Raw genomic sequence first — 9,764 nt, forward strand, 5'->3', positions numbered from 1 at the left:
CTCCCCTCCTCTTTTTTGCTTTTATACCATTTTAAATTACATGCAAGTATTAAGGTCAGTTCTAGGTTGAGGACTAGCAATACAATAGATCCAAATTTTCAAGGAAAACAGGAAGACAATAAACACAAATAGTCAAAGAACAAAGAAGCAATAAAACAAAATTCCATGAACACTCTTGTAATCAATGTTTTCTAACAGCTTATCAGGATGAACAAAATATATGAGCCAATTTCCCTGCCCTAGCCCAAAGTCATTTTCATGTCTGAAGACTATTTTCTTGTTCTAGCCTAAGATTTAGATTTCTACCTAAAATTACTTCTTTGTTCTAGCCTAATGTCAGGTTCCTGTGTGAAGCCTACTTCATTGACCTTGGCCAATGTCATATTCCTGCCAAGTGGCCCATTTCCTTGTCCTTGGCCCATGCCAGATTCTTGACAAGCAGTCTCAAAAGCTCTCCGCCTCTTCTGCTTTTTTTTTATTAACAAGACTGAGCCTGTCTCCAAGAATGCCTTTCTTACACATCATGAAATATGCATTATACAAAGCAATGCACTTCTGTCTTAGGTTGGTAAGGCTCTGTGCAGAATCTTACCTGTCCTTGGTCTTGCCAGCCTGTTAATTTAATAACTCTGTATGGGGGTCCATTTTCAGGTTCAAGCCATGTATTTGGGCTGCCAACATTTTGATGTTGTTAATGACAAGCTTAATTAAAATAAGTACTTTTTCCTAATTAAAATATAATATTCTACTGTTTAATGTATTATATTTTCTTTATTTATCCACCGATGGACATCTAAGTTGCTTCCAATTTCTGGCTTTTATGAATAGAGAAATAATAAATATGGCTGATTCAATGTCTTTTTAGCAAGATGAAACATCTTTGGGTATATGCCCAAGACTGATGCAACTTGGTCTTTGCAAGGTAAATTGATTTGCATCTTTCCGAGAAACTCCTACACTGATTCCATAGTGGCTGTACCAGTTTGTACTTCTACCAGCAGTAGATTAGTGTACAATTCCTCCATAAGCTTTTCAACATAAGATAGCATTTGTTTTACTGGTTTTAGCCATTCTGATTAGTATAAGTTGTTTTGATGTACATTTTTTCTGATGATTAGAGATGCTGAACCTTTCTTTAATTTTTCCTCAGGCTCTGAGCTCCTCTTTGAGAATTTTCTATTTAAATCTGTACTCCATATTTAAGTTAGGTTATTTTATTTCTTTATGTCCAGTTATTTTAATTCTTTATTTATTTTGAGTATTATCTCTCTTTTGAATGTGGATTTGATAAAAATTATTTCCCCTTTTGCAGGCCGTATTTTTGCCTAAATGATGAAGTCCATTGCTATATACAACTTTTGTTTCATGAGGTCCCATTTATTACTTATTTCTAGTTCCTGTGCTAATGATGTTTTATTCATAAAATCTTCTTCTGTGCCAATGAGTTCAAGACTATTCTCCACTTTCTTGCTTTCCATATTTAGTGAATCTGTCCTTATGTTGAAGTTGCTGATTTATTTAAAGTTGAATTTTGGCTAGCGTGGTAAGTATCTATTTAGATTCTGCGACATTCAACTATTCTGTTTGATCACTACTATTTGTTGCAGATACTATATTTTTTCTGGTGTGTATTTCTGGATTCTTTATTTTAAAAAAATCAGTTTATAGGTATTTACTTGTTTTTCTGCACCTTCAGTTCTATTACATTGATCAATGTGTTTGTTTCTGTGCCATTACCATGCTATTTTTACTAGGATGGGAGTGGATATCTTGAGTAGTTGTCTTTTTCTTTTATTCTTCTCTCATAGATTACATCTTGATCATAGTTTCCCCTCCCATTACTCTTTGCAGTTTCTCCCCTTATTCTCGATCCTAGATCTACTCATTCTCTGTTTTCAAAACAACATAAAACAACAAAAAACAAAACAAATAAATAAACAACAACAACAAAAACAGAGCATGCTTTCTAGGGACATCCACTGGATATGGCCTAAAAACTTACAATAAGACTGATACAACCCCTCATATCTAGGCTGGACAAGGTCACAGGTACAGAAAAAGAGTCAGAGTCACCTTCCATCCCACTCTACTGTTGGGACTTCCACAAAACACCAAACTATACAACGAAAAGGTCTATGCAGAGGACATATCTCAGACCCATATAGGAACCATGATTGTTGCTTTAGTCTTGTGTGATCGCTTATAAGCCCTGCCTAATTAATTCTGTGGCTAGTATTCACCTGGTGTTTTCTACCCTTCTGGCTTCTACGGTTCTTCCTTACCCTCTTCTTCAGGATTCTTCTACCTCCAACTATTGTCTGCATCTTTTCACATCACTTGCCAGATGATGCTTTGCAGATGACTATTGGGCTAAGCACATAGCTATGAGTATATCATGGTGTCATTATGAATAATTTCATTGACTCCCTTTTCTTCAAGTCATATTTGGTATTATCTTATATCTTTGGGCTTCTGGTTACTTGTCTCTGGTTCCTGACCATCCAGACAGTGTTAGGCATGGGCTCCTTCTTTGAGAATGGGTTTCAAGTTGCACGAGTTACTGGTTGGTTACTTCCAATTTGACCAGCAACATTTGTTGAAGGTGCTTTTACTGATGTGTATTTCTGGCTTCTTTACTTTGAAAATCAGCTTTCTATAGAACTTTGGATTATTTCTGCAACTTTAATTCTATTCCATAGATTAATATGCCTGCTTTTGTGCCAATACCATGCTGTTTTTATTAGAATGGGAATGTACAGTTTAATTGATTCAGGATGTTGATACTTTCAACAGTTTTCATTCTTCTTTCTTTCTTTCTTTTTTCTTTCTTCCTAATTAATTAATTCAGGAGCATTTGGTTATCCTTAGATTTTTTGTATTCCCATATGATGCTAAAAATTATCTTTTCAATGTCTATGAAAAACTATGTTAAAATTTTGATGGAAATTGCATTAAAGCTGTAAATTGCTTTTGGTAGGATGCGCTTTTTTTTTTTTATTATTAAACCTACCAATCTATGAGCATGGAAGATCTTTTTATTTCTAATATTTTCTTCAATTCTTTCTTCAAAGACTTGAAGTTTTTGTCATACATGTCTTCCACTTGCTTCTTACAGTTACTCAAGGTATTTCATATCATTTGAGGCTATTGTGAAGGTATTGTTTCCCTGATTTCTTTCTTAGTTCATTTGTCCTGTGTACATAGAAGAGTTGCTGATTTTTGTTTGTTAATTTTGTATCCTATTACTTTGCTGCAAGTGTTTATCAGCTATAGGAGTTTCCTAGTTGAATTTTTAGGGTCACTTATATATACTATTATAAAATTGACAAATATGACTTTCCCTTCTAATCTGTATCCCTTGATCTCCTTCAGTTGTCTTGCTACTCTCGCTAAGATTTAAAGTTTTATATTGAGTATTATTGTAGAGAGTGCACAATCTTGTAGTGTGCTAAAAGTTGACTGTATGGATTGAGATTGTGAGAATCTCTTAGTTATGCATGTTAGTGGATGAGCATTTAATTGATGATGCTGCATGTTGTAAATTGCCTTTATTATGTTGAGGCATATATATCTCTGATCTCTCAGGAATTGATCATAATGTACGGTGGATTTTGTCAATGGCTTTTTCTAAATCTAATAAAATGATCATATTTTTCTTAATTTACTTATATAGTTCAGTAGTTCCCAATCTCAAATGAGAGACAACCTCTGGAGGTTGAATGACTTTTCCATCGGGGTAGCCTAAGACCATCAGAAAACACAGATATTTGTATTATAATATAACAGTTTCAAAATTACAGTCATGAAGTAGCAACAAACATTTTTTGGTTTGGGTTCATCCCATCATGAACAATTATATTAAAGACTTGCAGCAGTAGAAAGGTTGAAAACAAAATTGATATAATGGATTATATTTATTAATTTTTGTATATTGAACCATACCTCCATCACTGGGATGAATCATTGTGAATGATCATTTGGATGTGTTCTTGAATTCAGTTTGCAAGTTTTTTATTAACTACTTTTTGCATTTATAGTCATAAGGGAAAATGATTTGTAATTTTCTTTGTTGGGTCTTTATATATATATAAGTATCAGGATAACTGTGGCCTCATAAAGAATTGATCACCCCCCTGGCAATGGCAAAGAGACACCATGTTAGTGACGGTGTTCTTTTATCAGTCAGTGGCAGAGCAGATGGCAATATTTCTTCATCCTAGCTTGATGCCTACTTTGGTGGCCAATGCTGTTTTATGCCTAGGATTCATAAAAAATCAAATCAAATCCAATCAGCACAGAATGGAACAGAGAAATCAGACATTGACCTGTGGACCATGATGCCACCCACAGACCTGCCCTCTAGTGCATAGGACAGCTGGGCCATAGATACCTGCCTGCAGACTAGCACTGCAGTATGGGTGAATGGAGGCTGTCACCCAGGGGCCAACCAACTGTGTGGCCAGCCTGCAGCTGTTATTACCACCAATGTGCAAGTATGTGGTGGTCAGATGAGAGAATAGGAGCAGTGAAGTAGCTTGAGAATTATGAAGAGAGACAGAACAGGAGAGTGGAGAGAAGTAGCCTGCTTGTGAGTGGCCAGTCCTGTCATCTGGGTCCATAGTGAGGTCTAAGCTACCACTTAGGGCCATGCCAGAGTATGTAGCCATGCAGTGGTAGGGGTCAGTGTAGATGTTTGTAGCTCATATTACCACTAGAGAACATTGGAATGTCCATGGTTGGGCCAACCACCAGGCCCACCTGGATGTCCAGGGGTTGTGCAAATCTGACTCCATTCATTACTAGATATGGTACTCCGGAGACTTGGCCCATGTTGCACCTCAGGCAGCACTCCAGAGTGTGGAACCCTGTGCTTTATCCAAGAAACACATTAGAGGTGGACCTGATGGCAGGGGTATGAGTGAGCCAGTCCAGAGGTCATGAGTGTGTGAAATGCCCCCTGCTATTTGTCTGCTGCAGGGCAGCTCAGGAGCAGAGGTAGTGCCTTCACCCCTCCCCTCCCCTCACCCTCACCCTCCTTCCTCAGTACCTGTGGCAATCAGGAAAGCTGGTCCTGGAGTCATGAGATTTGGTGAACTGGCCAGGTTCCTTTGTGGCTACAGCACTTGGGAGAGAGGGCCCTGAATCCCCTCTGGGAAGCACAGTAATATTGGCTCTGGTCAAGATGATGCAGCTGAGCCAGTCCTGAAGACAAGACAGCAGGAAAGCTGACCCTACTTTTCGCTGATGGCAGCATTGGGTAGCCCACTCAGAGCAGTGTTGGAAAACTGAATCTGGTGGTGCTGATAAGGAAGAGCTGGTGGCCTGACCAACTCTGCTACTACACAGGCCAATATCCAAGGCTCTGAAATGGGTCACTCTAAAATTATCATCTGAGAACTGTTGGGTTGTGTGAAAGGGCCAGTCCTGCTGTTCTAAAAACTGCAAGTTCTCCATTACACAGGGCAACAACAGGATAACTGGAAGTAGTTTCAGTGATGATCTAATAGTGGTGGTGTCACAGAAGCCAGAGATCTTCAACCAGATGAATGACTCAGTGTAATGAACCTTTACAAGTGAAAATATGTAGACAGAGAGATATATTGTGGGACATACTATGACCTACTATAGCTTCCATGAGAAGATGTTTTCTATGATTATGGCTTGTGTGTGTGGTGTGTGTGTGTGTGTGTGTGTGTGTGTGTTATTTTGGGGCACTACAAGGACAATGGCTAGATAAAAGCAGATGGGGAGATGAGTGAGACTGGGGTGCCTGATGCAAAATTCACAAAATATCAATAAAAAGTTTTAAAAAGAGAAAAAAGTAATTGTGCAGTGTTAATTTTGTTTCTATTTTGTGGAATAATTTAAAGAGAATTAGCATTAATTCTTTAAAATCTAAATTTTGCTCTAAATACATCTACTTCTGAGTTTTTTGGGGGCATTGGAGAACTTTTAATTACTACTTCTATTTTACTATGGAGAATAGGTATGTTAAATTGTTTGTCTTAACTTCATTTAACTTTGGGAAGTGATGTATGTCAAGATAATTATCCATTTCTTTTGGATTTTTCAATTTCATGTATTGGGATTATAAAAATATGTCCTTATAATACTCTAGATACTTTGAGGTGAGTTGTTACCCTCCTTTTTTGTCTCAAATTTTATTAACTTAGATATTTTCTCTTGACCTTTAAGTTAATTTGGCTAAGGGTTCATCAATATTATTGATTTTCTCAAGGATCCAAGTCTTAGTTTTATTGATTTTTTTTGTGTTGCTTTTTTGTTTGTTTGTATTTTATTGATTTCAGCCCCAAGTTGAATAATTTCTTTCCATCTACTCCTTTTGGTTGTTATTACTTCTTTTGTTTTAGAGCTTTTAAATGTATTGTTAAATTACTAATATGCAGTATGCCTAATTTGTATATAGTCACTTTGTGCTATAAACTTTCCATTTTGAAATACTTTCATTGTGTCCTGCAACTTTGGGTATGTTGTGTATTAGTTTTCATTCAGTTCTAGAAAGTCTTTAATTCAGAAATGACCCATTTTTTTTCATTCAGTAGGTAATTTTTCAGTTTTCATTAGTTTGTAAGCTTTTTCTGTTGTTTCTTTTACTAATATCCAGCTTTAATTTCTGATGGTCAGATAGGAAGCAGGGTGTTATACCAATTTTTGTGTCTGTTAAGACTTGTTTGTCTTGGAGTATGTTGCTAATTTTGGAGAAACTTCCCTGAGGTGTTAAGAAGAAAGAACACTCTTTTCTGTTTGGCCGAAATGTTCTATAAATCATATCTCTTTGGTCTGTTTTTGCTTATGGTGTCATTAAGACCCAGAATTTCTCTGCTTACATTTTCAAGACAGTAAACTATCCGTAGTTATTCTCAGTCACTTCCCCTCCCCCCCAATCTGCTTTCATACCATTTTAATTACATGCAAGTATTAAGATCAATTCTCGGTTGAGAAACTAGTAATACAATAGATGCAAATAGTCAAGGAACAAGCAAGACAATAAACACAAATAGCCAAAGAACAAGTAAGGCATGGGAACAAAGTCCCATGATCACTCCTGTGATCACTGTTTCTAAGGGCTTATCAGGATGGCCAAAATATATGAGCCTACTTCCCTATCCTAGCCCAAAGTCATTTTCATGCCTAAAGCCTACTTCTTTGTTTCAGTCTAAGACTTAGATTCCTGCCTGAAATTACTTTTTTATTCTAGCCTAATGTCGGATTCCTGCCTGAAGCCCATTTCCTTGTCCTTGGCCAATGTCAGATTCCTACCAAGCAGACCCAAAAGCTCTGCACATCTCCCACTTTTTTATTTCATAAACAAGACTGAGCCTGTCTTAGGTTGTTCTGACAAGAATGTCTTTCTTACCCATCATGGAATGTGCATTATCAAAAGCAATGTACTTTTGTCTTAAGTTGGTAAGGATCGGTGCAGAATTTTACTGGTTCTTGGCTTGCCAGCTTCTTAAATTAATAACTCTGTCTGGGGGTCCATTTTTAGTTTCAAGACTGCCAATATGTTGATGTTGTTAAAGACAAGCTTTAACACTATGGACAGGAATAAAAGTTTTTCCAGGACAAAAAGGACTAGTATGACCAAGCTATATATGCCATTCTAGAAGCTTAACCAAAATGAAAATACTGAACTCAGGCCATGAATAATTTTATTAGCAGTACCTTCAGCATCAAAGATCAGCAGAGCAGCATTTTTGAATTCATAATCTTACTATGCAAAGGTAAAACATCCAGAAAGTTGTTGGAATTATGTCTAATACTTTGTAAGTGTCTTTAAACTTTTTGTAATTATAATGACTATTATTTAGAAGAAGCATGACTCATTAGTATTTGGCATGGTACTTGAGATGTCTCCTTACTGTTAAACTAAGAACCTCCTTCGAATAATTCTAATAGGATAAAGAGCTTCAATCCATCGTTCCTAACGCCTATGTAAATTCTCTTGTATACTTAATATATTAGTAACAATTTTTTTTTTTGCTAAATGATTAACAAAAGTAGCTGTTTTCACTTCTTGAATCAAAGCAATTGCAGAAGCAGTGGTGCCAGAAATTAATGTAATTAAAGTTGTTATACCAGCAATAATCAAGCCCACTCCCCTCTTGCTTCTGCTTAAAGCCTGACTCACTTCTTTCAGTACTTGCAAGCTTTGTTCCAGAATACCAAGAACCAACATTGGATTGATTTCTAGACCAGTCCATGATTGAGTCTGAATAATTGGTCACATTTAAAAAAAATACAAGAGTCATCATAACTTCTCTTTTGATTCTTTGTCCCATAAGGTCTAAAAGACAAGGCAGCTTGTCCCATCTGGGATATAGGCAAGCAAAGGTGGGTCAGGAACATACATCCAATACATCTTTTCAGTCACCATTGTCAGGGCACTCAGCAAGCTCACAGGTCAGCATTATTCTTTGTTCTGGCATCAGCATGTCTCACCGGTTGCTCTGGCAGCCACCATGCTCCTTCAGCATCCTGCAGAAAGAACACAAACATGCCCTCTTCCCCATATTAAATACTGATTGAGATCATACCATATGCCAGTAAGAGGATCCTTCCTTTTCACCTAGGCATCAGTATGCCTAGTTTTTGAGTGCCATAGACACTCAGCAGAGAAAGTTTGGCAACCGAGTTTTTTTAAAAAATTAAAGTAAAAAAAATGATTAAATAAATTTTTGGTGTATGGGGATATACCTCCCCCTTTGTTATTTTATGAAGATACTCTTTTAACATTTCATGGGCCTGTTCCACAATACCTTGTCCTTGAGGATTATAAGGAATCCTAGTAATAGGGGTAATATTAAAATATTGACAAAAAGTCTCAAATGCTTGACTGCAATAACTGGTTTCATTATCTGTTTCCATCTGATTTGGGACAGCTAGCTGAGTAAAACAATATAGGCAATAACTAATTACATTTTTAGTTGTTCCTCCTGTTAAAGCAGTTGCAACTAGAAAGCCTGAGAGGGTGTCAATAGTCACATGTGCATATTTTAATCAGAAATATGAGTAACATTCAATCACTATAATTGATTAGGTATGGGTCCTCGAGAATTAACACCTTATATGGTACAGGTAGAAACTGAGGACATTCAGGACAAGTCTCTACAATTTGACGTGAACATTCTCTAGAAATACCAAATTGTTGTCTCAAGCTATTACTATTTGATGATGTAAAGAGTGAGATTGTTTGGCTATCTGTTCCTGTGTAAGGCCTATGATCTGCCTGGTATACAAATCTGCTGTGGCATTGCTCTAAAGGGTCCAAGCAATCCAAAATGGGCTTTTAAATGTTCTATAAAGTTAAGGAACAGTATGTTCTCCTAAATTGAGTTATATTTGCATAAGTAATTGCATAATTTGAGAATTAGCAATATCTAAAAATGGAACAGTTTCAAGTAATTGTTAACCATGAGCTATATATTATCAGTATACAAATTGAAAGCTTGATTTTTTTTAGTATTTTTTAAATTGGATATTTTATTTATTTACCTTTCAGATATTATTCCCTTTCCCCCTTCCCTATCTCCTGGAATCCTCCTGTCCTATCCCTCCTCCTCCTGCTTCTATAAGAATGTGCCCCCACACACCCACCACTCTTGCCTTCATGCCCTCACATTCCCATACACTGGGGCATCCAGCCTTTACTAGACCATGGGCCTCATCTCCCACTGATACCTTACAAGGCCATCCTCTCCTACATATATGGTTAGAGTCATGGGTCTCTCCATGTGTGCTCC

At 36.8% G+C, this 9,764-nt stretch overlaps 1 non-coding gene across 1 annotated transcript; it reads left to right on the forward strand.

Moving 5' to 3' along the window:
* The first annotated feature begins 4,128 nt into the window (after nt 1–4,128).
* On the forward strand, nt 4,129–4,270 carry LOC117701621 (small nucleolar RNA SNORA48). Its single transcript, XR_004605780.1, has one exon. It is a non-coding gene; the product is annotated as a small nucleolar RNA SNORA48 (small nucleolar RNA).
* The last annotated feature ends 5,494 nt before the right edge of the window (nt 4,271–9,764 follow it).

Source organism: Arvicanthis niloticus, unplaced genomic scaffold, assembly GCF_011762505.2.
Source record: "Arvicanthis niloticus isolate mArvNil1 unplaced genomic scaffold, mArvNil1.pat.X pat_scaffold_1506_arrow_ctg1, whole genome shotgun sequence".
NCBI lineage: Eukaryota > Metazoa > Chordata > Mammalia > Rodentia > Muridae > Arvicanthis > Arvicanthis niloticus.